The following is a 9,940-nucleotide window of genomic DNA, read 5'->3' as shown; positions in this document are numbered from 1 at the left end:
ATATGTCTTTTAATTTCCTGGCTACTGGTGCCAAGAGTGTTGACTGTGGAGCCAAGCAAACTAAAGCTGTGAACAATCTCAATTTCCATATAAGTTTTTTAAAAACGCTTTATAAGATTCTTCACAATGTACAAGCATTCTGGTTATTTGTTTTGATTCTGCCATTTCTGTGAAGCTAGTTTCCCTGTCCCTTACATTCTCATTTTTGTCTTAACGTAACTGGTGACCATTTAAGGATGGTCTGGAGGCATAGTTGGTGAGGAGTTGTACTGCTAATTTAAAGGCTATGTCTGTCAATCCAAAATAAAAGAAGGACCAGCTATGAGCCAATTCTGACTCGAAGACAATGAGTCTAGTTTGGGGAGCTAACTATCTAATCATGGGGGGGGGTTGTGTTTATTTATTTTAAGGTGCATGGTATTTATGAGTGTTATCCATTAGTTTTTATGCAATTTGATAAAAAAAAGTGACAGTGGCATGACGACAACTGAATTTGACCTTTGTTAACTTCACACAGGGAAATAATTAGCATTAGCAAAATATCCACATTACAATAAAATATAATTCCCATAGAGTAGGGCATGGCCCCCTACCTCCTGCATCAACTTCTATTAATTCCCAAACCAATTATACTTCTCTACTACTGAGTCTAAAATCTGTTGGAATGGTCACAAAAAACCTCACAGAACATACTTAGAGTTACAACATTTACTAGGTAAGTTAATGGGTTACAATTCAGGTTGGCAACGGGAGAAAAATCCTCATGGAGGATAATTTCTCAAGTATACTCACAGGCCTTTTGATTTCAAGCCTTGCAGCTTAGGTGAATGTTACAAAAAGTTCTCTTAGTCCTGCCAATTATGGTATCACCCCTTGGTCCCCCAGCAAGTGTGGGCAAAGGCCTCTGGTTCTGGCTCTGTGAAGGGATGGGATGCAAGGTGAGGGTAGGAGTGGCCAAGTCTAATTTCTGCCTGCTTAGTAAGGGTTGAATTCCCTCATCAATAATATCCACAGCAACAAACAGATAGTTCCTAGATCAGACATGCCACACATCACCAACCCTCATGCCCCTGCACCTATTTCCAATTACTGGGTTTGATAGTTATTGTTGATCCACGTACTTGACTCACCGTTGTGGTACCAAGAGTAGAGTTTATTAGGGAAATAAGTTCAGGCATGAGAGAGGCAAAGAATATCTCACAATGCAAGTCTAGGTTTATTTCAACAGTCTCAAGGCAGATTAACAACAAAACACAATTCCTTAATTAGTAAAAGTTCTGGTTTTAGTTTCACAAGACAAAATCAAGAAGCTTCTGGTTTCCTCAATCATCCAGCAAGGTTTGACTCAGAGCAGTTATAAGTCAGCTCTTCTCTTTCTATCATCCAGCATGAACAGCAAAACCTTTAACTCTCAGACCTCCTCTGGTTACACCTTGCTGCAGAGTCTCCGTAATAATGCCACAGTCTCTCCATCACCACCACCAGGATCTAGTCACCAGGATTTCACTCTCACTAAGGTCTTGCTCTCAGCAGGGTCTCACTTCCACAAAGGTCTTGCTCCAGTCTCCTTCAGGTCTTGCTGCCCAGTGTGGGAAGCACCCTCTCTCTCACTCTCTTATCCTATTCCCATAACTGTTGATGATTATTAAGACCATGTGTCTGCAATTAAGGTACCTAGAGACCAAAGGAGGTCAACATAATGTCTAGAAAAGCCAACTTAAAAAAATTATTAATTTTAATGAACATTTACAGAGATTTTGGATTTCCATTCATTCACTGTTGCACTTTTTCTTGCCCCCCCTCCCCCAGTTCGTGCCTCTCTTTGAAAAGCAAAAGATAAACTTCTTCCTTGGTATACAATCCCCCCCTACCCCCATCCCCAACCCAAATGCACTCCACTATGCAACCTTAATTTTGGATTCCTGTGATAATCATAATACCCTATCATATACTGCTTTTAAACTATTCTCTCCCTCATCTATTTCAATTCAGTATACATAATCTATCTAGTTTTTCTCAGTCTTACCCCAACCCTGATGTCAGTCCCATTCTACAACAGTGGCTCTATGCAGTCATGCAATATTATTCAAAATGGGTGACGCTGGAGGACGTTATGCTGAATAAAATATCTCAGTCACAAAAGACAAATAGTGTATAGAAAAGCCAACTTTTAACCTAACACCACGGGTTCCGTAGGGTTGAAGTTCTAAGCCAACTCTTTCATGTTGATCTCTAGTTTTTCCATTGAGACCCCTGATTCTTTTGTATATCTTGATATGACTGGCACAGAACTCTCTGGCACTGAAGGGCACACTGCATTCTTCGATTCTTCTTGTTCTTTACTGATAGTGAGATTCTTAATCTTCTGCTGCTAAACTTGTTGTTGTTATGTGCCGTCAAGTCACTTGCGACTCATAGCGACCCTATGTACAACAGCCATAGACTCTGCCCTGTCCTGTACCAATCACACTGTCTCCGATACACCCATCCCGATTACCCCAGTCCCGGAATCAATCCACCTCATAGAAGGCCTTCCCCTCCTGTACTGTCCTTCCACCCTACCAAGCATGATGTCCCTCTCCAAGGACTGGTCCCTCCTTACAACATGTCCAAAGTATGTTAGACGGAGCCTCAGAATCCTTGCCTCCAAGGAGCCGCCCAGTTTAACCCTTTCCAGGATAAATCGGTTTGTTTTCCTAGCTGCTAAATTTACTTGGAATTTAAACTTGATGGGATGGGAATATCTAACTAACTTCCATAATGATTAGTTTATATATACATCCTATTTCAGATTCCCACTCAGTTATATGGGGAAAGTCAAAGCTGATGACTAGGAAAGACATTTTGAACAAATAATGCATGATACCACAAATGTGTTATTTAGCTATAGGGTGACCTCAGGGATTAATTTTGATTCAGATCTGAATATTATGCAGGGTAATAATTTTGGGGACTTCTCCAACTTCAACCAGCCTGGCAGGTCTACTTTATTTCTTTATATTTGTTTTTTAGGATTCTGAGGTTCTTTACCTCATTATTTTATCCCATTCTATCAGGGTTCATATATTGTTACTTTTATTTAGAACAGTTGGTAGTGGTAGCCTAGTATCATCCAGTTCTTCAAGGTAGATGAGACCATGGTTCATGGTTCACTTTCCCCCTTTAGATTAGTTTCTTCTTTGAGTCTTTTTTTTCCCTCCTCTCTCATTTACTTTAAACAAATAATGACCACTCATGTTTAAGATCCCAGATAACACTCACCAAACTGGGATATAGAGTATAACTTTATTATGTCAACTGATTGAGAAGTCCTACTGTAGTTCTAATCCTTCAAACCCAGAAAATCAGTCCTTTGAGTTAGTTGGTTACATCTAGGAAACTTTTAGTTGTGTTTTAACAACTATCCATAGCCGTGTATGCTATATGATTTTAATACATGTGAATACGCACACATATGCCCATAGAGTTTTTAATAGCTTATTAATGGTGTCTCTCTGGAGACTAAAGTGCGTCGGATACAGGCCATGGTCTTCGCAATCACTTGTTATGCATCAGAGAGTTGGACAATGACCAAGGAGGATAGAAGGAGAATTGATCCCTTAGAGCTGTGGTGCTGTGGTGCTAGAGAAGAGTACTGAGAATACCATGGACTGCTAGGAAAACAAACAGATTTGTCCTGGAAAGTGTTAAACCAGGTGGCTCCTTGGAGGCAAGGATTCTGAGGCTCCGTCTAACATACTTTGGACATGTTGTTAGGAGAGACCGGTCCTTGGAGCAGGACATCATGCTTGGGAGGGAGGGTGGAGGGACAGCACAGGAGAGGAAGGCCCTCTATGAGATGGATTGATTCAGTGACTGGGATATTTGGGATGGGAGTGTCAGAGACAGTGCAATTGGCACAGGACAGAGCGGAGTTTAAGGCTGTTGTACTTAGGGTCACTATGAGTCGCAGGGGACTCGATGGCACATAACAACAACAACATTTCTGAAAATAGATTACTAGGCTTCTTTTGGGGTCCCTAAATTGATGCCTTTGAGCAGTGATGTTGGAGGAAAGTACTGAATATCCCATAGACTTCCAAAAGAACAAACAGATATGTTTTGGAGAAACCAAGAGTAACCTATAAGGGAGAGCAGATAAGATTAACTGCAGATTTCTCAGCAGAAACCATGAGAGCAAGAAGATAGTAGAATGACATATATCGAACACTCAAAGAACACAGCTGTCAACCAAGAACACTGTACCCAGCAAAACTGTTGAAAAGCAGAACCTAGGGGCATTTGTAAAAACAAAATCAGCATTGAAGGAAACACTGAGAGATCTCCTTCTTAGAGGAAGGAGGATGGACCAAAGTAACTAGCAACAAGACCAAAAAGAACATAACAAAAGGATAGCAATAAAACCTTGCCTCTCAATAATCACACTGAATGTAAACGGTTTAAATGCACCATTGAAGAGAAAAAGAATAGCAGGTTGGATAAAAGAACAAAATTCATCAATATGTTGCCTACAAGAGACACACCTGGAAAAGGAAGATAAAGAAAAACTATAAAAGGATGAGAAAAAAAATATGCCAAGCAAATGGCAGACGAAGGAAAGAAGGAGTAGCGATATTAATCTTTGATAAAACAAATTTCAAAGCAAAAACCATCACAAAAGACAAAGAAGGTCCCTACATAATGTTAAAGGGTCAATAGAACAAGAGGACATTATAATAATAAATATCTGTTCACCAAATGTAAGACTTGCAAAATATATAAAACACACATTAACAAAACTAAAAAAAGAAAAGGATAACAATACAATAGTACTTGGAGACTTCAATACACCCCTCTCAAGAAAAGATAGAACTACCAGAAATAAACTCAACAAAGATACTGAAGAATTAAACCACACAATAGACCAACTCAATTTCATAGATATTTATAAGGCAAATGCACCACAAAAAAGCACAGTATACCTACTATCCAATGTGCATGGAATGTTCTCCAGAATAGATCACATTTTAGGTCACAAGGCAAGCATCAATAAATTAAAAAAATATAGAATTAATACAAAGCATCTCCTCAGACCACAATGCTACCATATTAAAAATTAATAACAAGAAGATAAAGGAGGGAAAAAAACATGTATTTGGAAGTTGAACAACACCTTGCTTAAACATGAGTGGGTAAAAGAAGAAATAAAAACTGAAATGAAAATTTTCTTGAAACAAATGACAATGAAAACATCACTTACCAAAACCTCTGAGAAACAGCCAAAGCAGTAGAGGTCAATTTATTGCAATAAGCAAACACATCAAAAGGCAGGAAAAAAATTACCATTAACTCTCTAACCCAACATCGCCAATAAATTGAAAAAGAATAGAAAGAAAACCCAACATCCTCTAAAAAACCTGAAATTATAAAAATTAGGGCAGAAATAAATTAAATAGAAAACTGAAAAATAATTGACACCATTAACAAAACTAGGAATTGGTTCTTTGAAAAGGTCAATAAAATCGACAAACCATTAGCAATACTGACAAAGGTAAAAACACAAATAATCTGAATAAAAGATGAAATGGGTACTGTCACAACAGAAACAAGTAAAATAAAAAGGTTAATGGAATATTATGAAAATATTGTTGTTGTTGTTGTTATGTGCCGTCGAGTCGCCTGCGACTCATAGCGACCCTATGTACAACAGCCCTAAACTCCGCTCTGTCCTGTGCCAATCGCACTGTCTCTGACACTCCCATCCCAATTATCCCAGTCACTGAATCAATCCACCTCATAGAGGGCCTTCCTCTCCTGCGCCGTCCCTCCACCCTCCCAAGCATGATGTCCCTCTCCAAGGACCGGTCTCTCCTCACTACATGTCCAAAGTAAGTTAGACGGAGCCTCAAAATCCTTGCCTCCAAGGAGCCACCCGGTTTAACCCTTCCTTGGACAAATCTATTTGTTTTCCTAGCAGTCCATGGTATTCTCGGTACTCTTCTCCAGCACCATAGCTCAAAGGCATCAATTCTCCTTCTATCCTCCTTGGTCATTGTCCAACTCTCTGATGCATAACAGGTGATTGTGAAGACCATGGCCTGTATCAGACGCACCTTAGTCTCCAGAGAGACACCACTGCTCTTCAGCACTTTGGAGAGGTCCCTAACAGCAGACTTTCCCATGGCAATGCGCCTTTTAATTTCCTGGCTGCTGGTGCCAAGACTGTTGACTATGGAGCCAAGCAAACTAAAGCTGTGTACAATCTCAATCTCTTCACCATCCATCCTGATGCTGCCGATTGGTCCAGTGGTGAGAATCTTTGTCTTCTTGACATTGAGCCTCAATCCATATTGTAGGCTGCAGTCCTTGACACTCTGCAGCAGGTGCTTCTGGTCCTCCTCAGTTTCAGCAAGCAGGGTTGTGTCATCCGCATAACGCAGATTGTTGATAAATCGTCCACCAATCCTGACCCCACATTTCTCCTCATAGAGCCCAGCCTCCCGGATAATCTGTTCTGCATATAGGTTGAAAAGGTATGGAGATAGGATGCATCCCTGGCGTACGCCCTTCCCAATTTTGAACCATGCAGTGTTCCCTTGCTCTGTTCTGATGACTGCCTCCTGGTCCAAGTATAAGTAAATGGAGAAATGTTTAAAAATGCACAACCTACCCAAACTGACACAAACCAAAATTGAACACCTGAACAGACCCATTACAAAAGAAGAAACTAAAAAAAGAATAAAATAACTTAGAGCCACAAAAAGTCCCAGACAAGATGGTATCACAAAAGAATTTTATCATTCAGAGAACTATCACCAATTCTACATAAACTGTTTCAGAAAATAGAAAAAGATAGAATTTGCCCAGACTCATTCTATGAAGGAAACATATTCTTGATAACAAAGCCAGGTAAAGACACCACCAAAATAGAAAACTATAGGTCAATATCTCTCATGAACATAGATGCAAATATTCTGAACAAAATCTTGGCCAATAGAATCCAACGATACATCAAAAAAATAATTCATCATGACCAAGTGGAATTCATAAGGTATGCAAGAATGGTTCAACATAAGAAAATCAATCAGTGTAATTCTTTACATTAACAAAACAAATAACAAGAACCACATGATCCTATCAATTGATGCAGAAAAGGCCTTTGACAAAATCCAACACCCTTTCCTGATTAAAACATTCAACAAAAAAGGACTAGAGGGAAACTTCCTCAACACAGGAAAAAGTATATCTGCCGACCTGAGAGCCAACATTGTTCTCAAAGGAGAGAGATTAAAGACATTCCCTTTGAGAACAGGAACTAGGCAAGGATGCCCATATCATCTCTCCAATTCAATATTGTTTTAGAAGTCTTAGCAATAGCATGAAAATGAGAGAGGAAATAAGAGGTATCTATATTGGCAAAGAGGAGGTAAAATTACCTCTGTATGTAGACGATACAATAGTCTGCTTAGAAAACCTTAAAGACTTGACAAAAAACTACTGGACATAGCTGACCAATTCATCAAAGTGGCAGGATACAAGCTCAACATACAAAAATCAATTGGGTCTGGGGCCTCAGCGGAGGGGATGGGTAGAGGCCCCAGCCGCTGGTCATGGTGGCTGCTGTCACTGCTGGAGTCTGAGTGCTGTGCTTGTTCCTGTGAGTCACAGCTTCCTGAAGTGGTCAGAGGCCACAGCACCAAAGAGCCCAAGCCCTCCTTCCTGTCATAGGTGTGCCCTGAGGACATTCACACAAAGGACAAAGAAGTAACAGAAAAGGAAGTAACTCTTCACTTGCTGCCAGGTGAGCAGCTGCTCTGTGAGGCCAGCTTGGTTCTGAAGTGTGTCCAGGAGGACTCCTGTCAGTGAGGCATCTGCAGTAAGCTCGTGAGCACAGACTTTAAGATTGCCTTCTTGGGCGATGATGAATCTGCATTGGATCATGATGAAACCAAATTTAAGAATAAAGTTGTAGAAGAAAATGACATCACTCTCCACTGTGTTGATCAGATTTATGGAGTGTTTGATGAGAAAAAAAAAAAACAACAACAACACAACAAAACACCAAAAACTGTCTTTGGACCACTGAAAAATTCCCTGAAAAGCTCATCATCCACTGGAAAGACATCTGAGTATTCCACTTCTGTCTGAGGTACACAAAAGAGGAGGAAATCAAAAGGGTCATCAGTGGCATAATTCATCATACCCAGGCTCCTAAAGGACTTAAGCAACTGTGTCTGTTTTCCTATGCAGCCACTGTTCAGAGCAATCGGGCCCCAGATCCTGAGAATCAAAACGTAATGTTTGACACACTTTAGGACTGGTGTTGGGAGTTGGAGCGGACCAAAGGTAGCATGAAGTACAAAGCAGTGAGTGTCAATGAGGAGTACAAAGTCTGTGAAAGTTTGTCAGCATACTTTGTTGTTCCCGTCTCTTTTCCAGAAGTGGAGATCGAACACTTCCAGGGCCACTTCATACCAATATGGTGTTGGTCCTGCCACAATGCATGTGCCCTTTTGAAAATGTCAGCACTGCCCAAAGAGCAGGATGATGGCATCTTATCCAGAAGAGTTTGCTGGATGGAATTTACAGGACCATCCACAGGCAGCCCTATGAAATTGTTAAAAATGAAGAGCATACTCCAAATTCAAGCAGCTGTTTCTGATAGATAATAGTACTGAATTCTGGGAAACAGATATAAAGTGGTGTTCTCTCTGCTGGAAAGTAGAGGCTGACTTGACATCATCAGATGTCTCAAAAAAGCAACTGAGGTTACAGAACATCTGGAAGCCCAGAACGTGAATGTCTGGCTTTTAGAGGACACTGCCTCCCACCTTTGCTGCGTCATCTCATCGTTGGTGCAGGTGATGATGGACTCCCCCTGCCCGACCACGCTGGGCTTCCAGAGCCACATCCAGAAGGAGTGGGTCATGGGCAGCCGCTGCTTCTTGGACCGCTGCAACCACCTACTCCAGACCAACAAAGAGGAGGTTCCTGTGTTCTTGCTCTTCCTTGATTGTGTGTGGCAGATGGTGCACCAGCACCCTCTAGCCTTGGAGTTCATGGAGACTTACCTGACTCTCCTGTCAGACAGTCTGTACATACCCATTTTCAACACCTTCTTTTTCAACTCACCTCATTAAAAAGATTCCACCGTGGGCAGGAAAAGCTAGGAGCTGCAGAGCAGGCTGCCGGCTCTGCCCACCGTGTGGGACTGGGTGGTGCAGTTTGAACCCAAAATCCAGATGTTGCTCAAAAACATGCTCTATGTAGAGAAGCCCAGACTGGCCAAAAGCCAGCCGAAAAGAATGTTTCAAACCTCAACGACAACAGTCTCTGCCTCTCACCCAGTCAAAATTGTCTCCCAGGAGAGGATTTTTCAGGTAAGAAATGGATCATTTAAAAACCTCCTGAGCAAGAGGATTAGCAAGCTTATCAAGTCTTTGAGGAGCTCCAGGACAACTCTCTCTCGAGTTCTATGAGAGCTGGCATAGCAAGCCCACAAACTACCACGGGTCTGCTGCTACCCCACCTAGCCGGGCCCGAGATCAAAGTCTGGGCTCAGAGGTACCTGCGCTGGATTCCGGAAGCCCAGATCCTGGGTGGCGGCTGGTGGCCACTATGTATGCACAAACTCTTGGAAATGGTGGAGGAAGTGCAGAGCTCACAGGAGAAAATAGACCACCGCCAGGATGCCCTCCAGGCCGAAGCGCCCTCCCTGCGGAGGAACTCGGCCCACCTATCCTCGAGGTTGCCCTTTGCGCTGCTCCAGGGCCATTCCTCCAAACCCGTCCTACCCACCAGCGGCTGGAAAGCTCTGGGAGATGATTTGGCCAAATGAGAAGATGAGTTGTGGATCTCGGGGATGTCTGACCTGTTTTTTGCGTGTTGTTCTGGAAAAGGAAGGTTGGAGGTTGGGACAGGAGACGAACACATTTGGCCTCAGCATTGGTGTCACGCTTAA

At 41.9% G+C, this 9,940-nt stretch overlaps 1 pseudogene; it reads left to right on the top strand.

The window, feature by feature from the left end:
* The first annotated feature begins 7,563 nt into the window (after positions 1-7,563).
* Positions 7,564-9,940, top strand: LOC102874924 (annotated as a pseudogene).

Source organism: Elephantulus edwardii, unplaced genomic scaffold (assembly GCF_000299155.1).
Source record: "Elephantulus edwardii isolate Elephantulus edwardi_28Jun2011 unplaced genomic scaffold, EleEdw1.0 scaffold00021, whole genome shotgun sequence".
Taxonomy (NCBI): domain Eukaryota; kingdom Metazoa; phylum Chordata; class Mammalia; order Macroscelidea; family Macroscelididae; genus Elephantulus; species Elephantulus edwardii.
The sequence above is the reverse complement of the archived record's forward strand: the minus strand, read 5'-3'. Positions and strand labels throughout refer to the sequence as shown.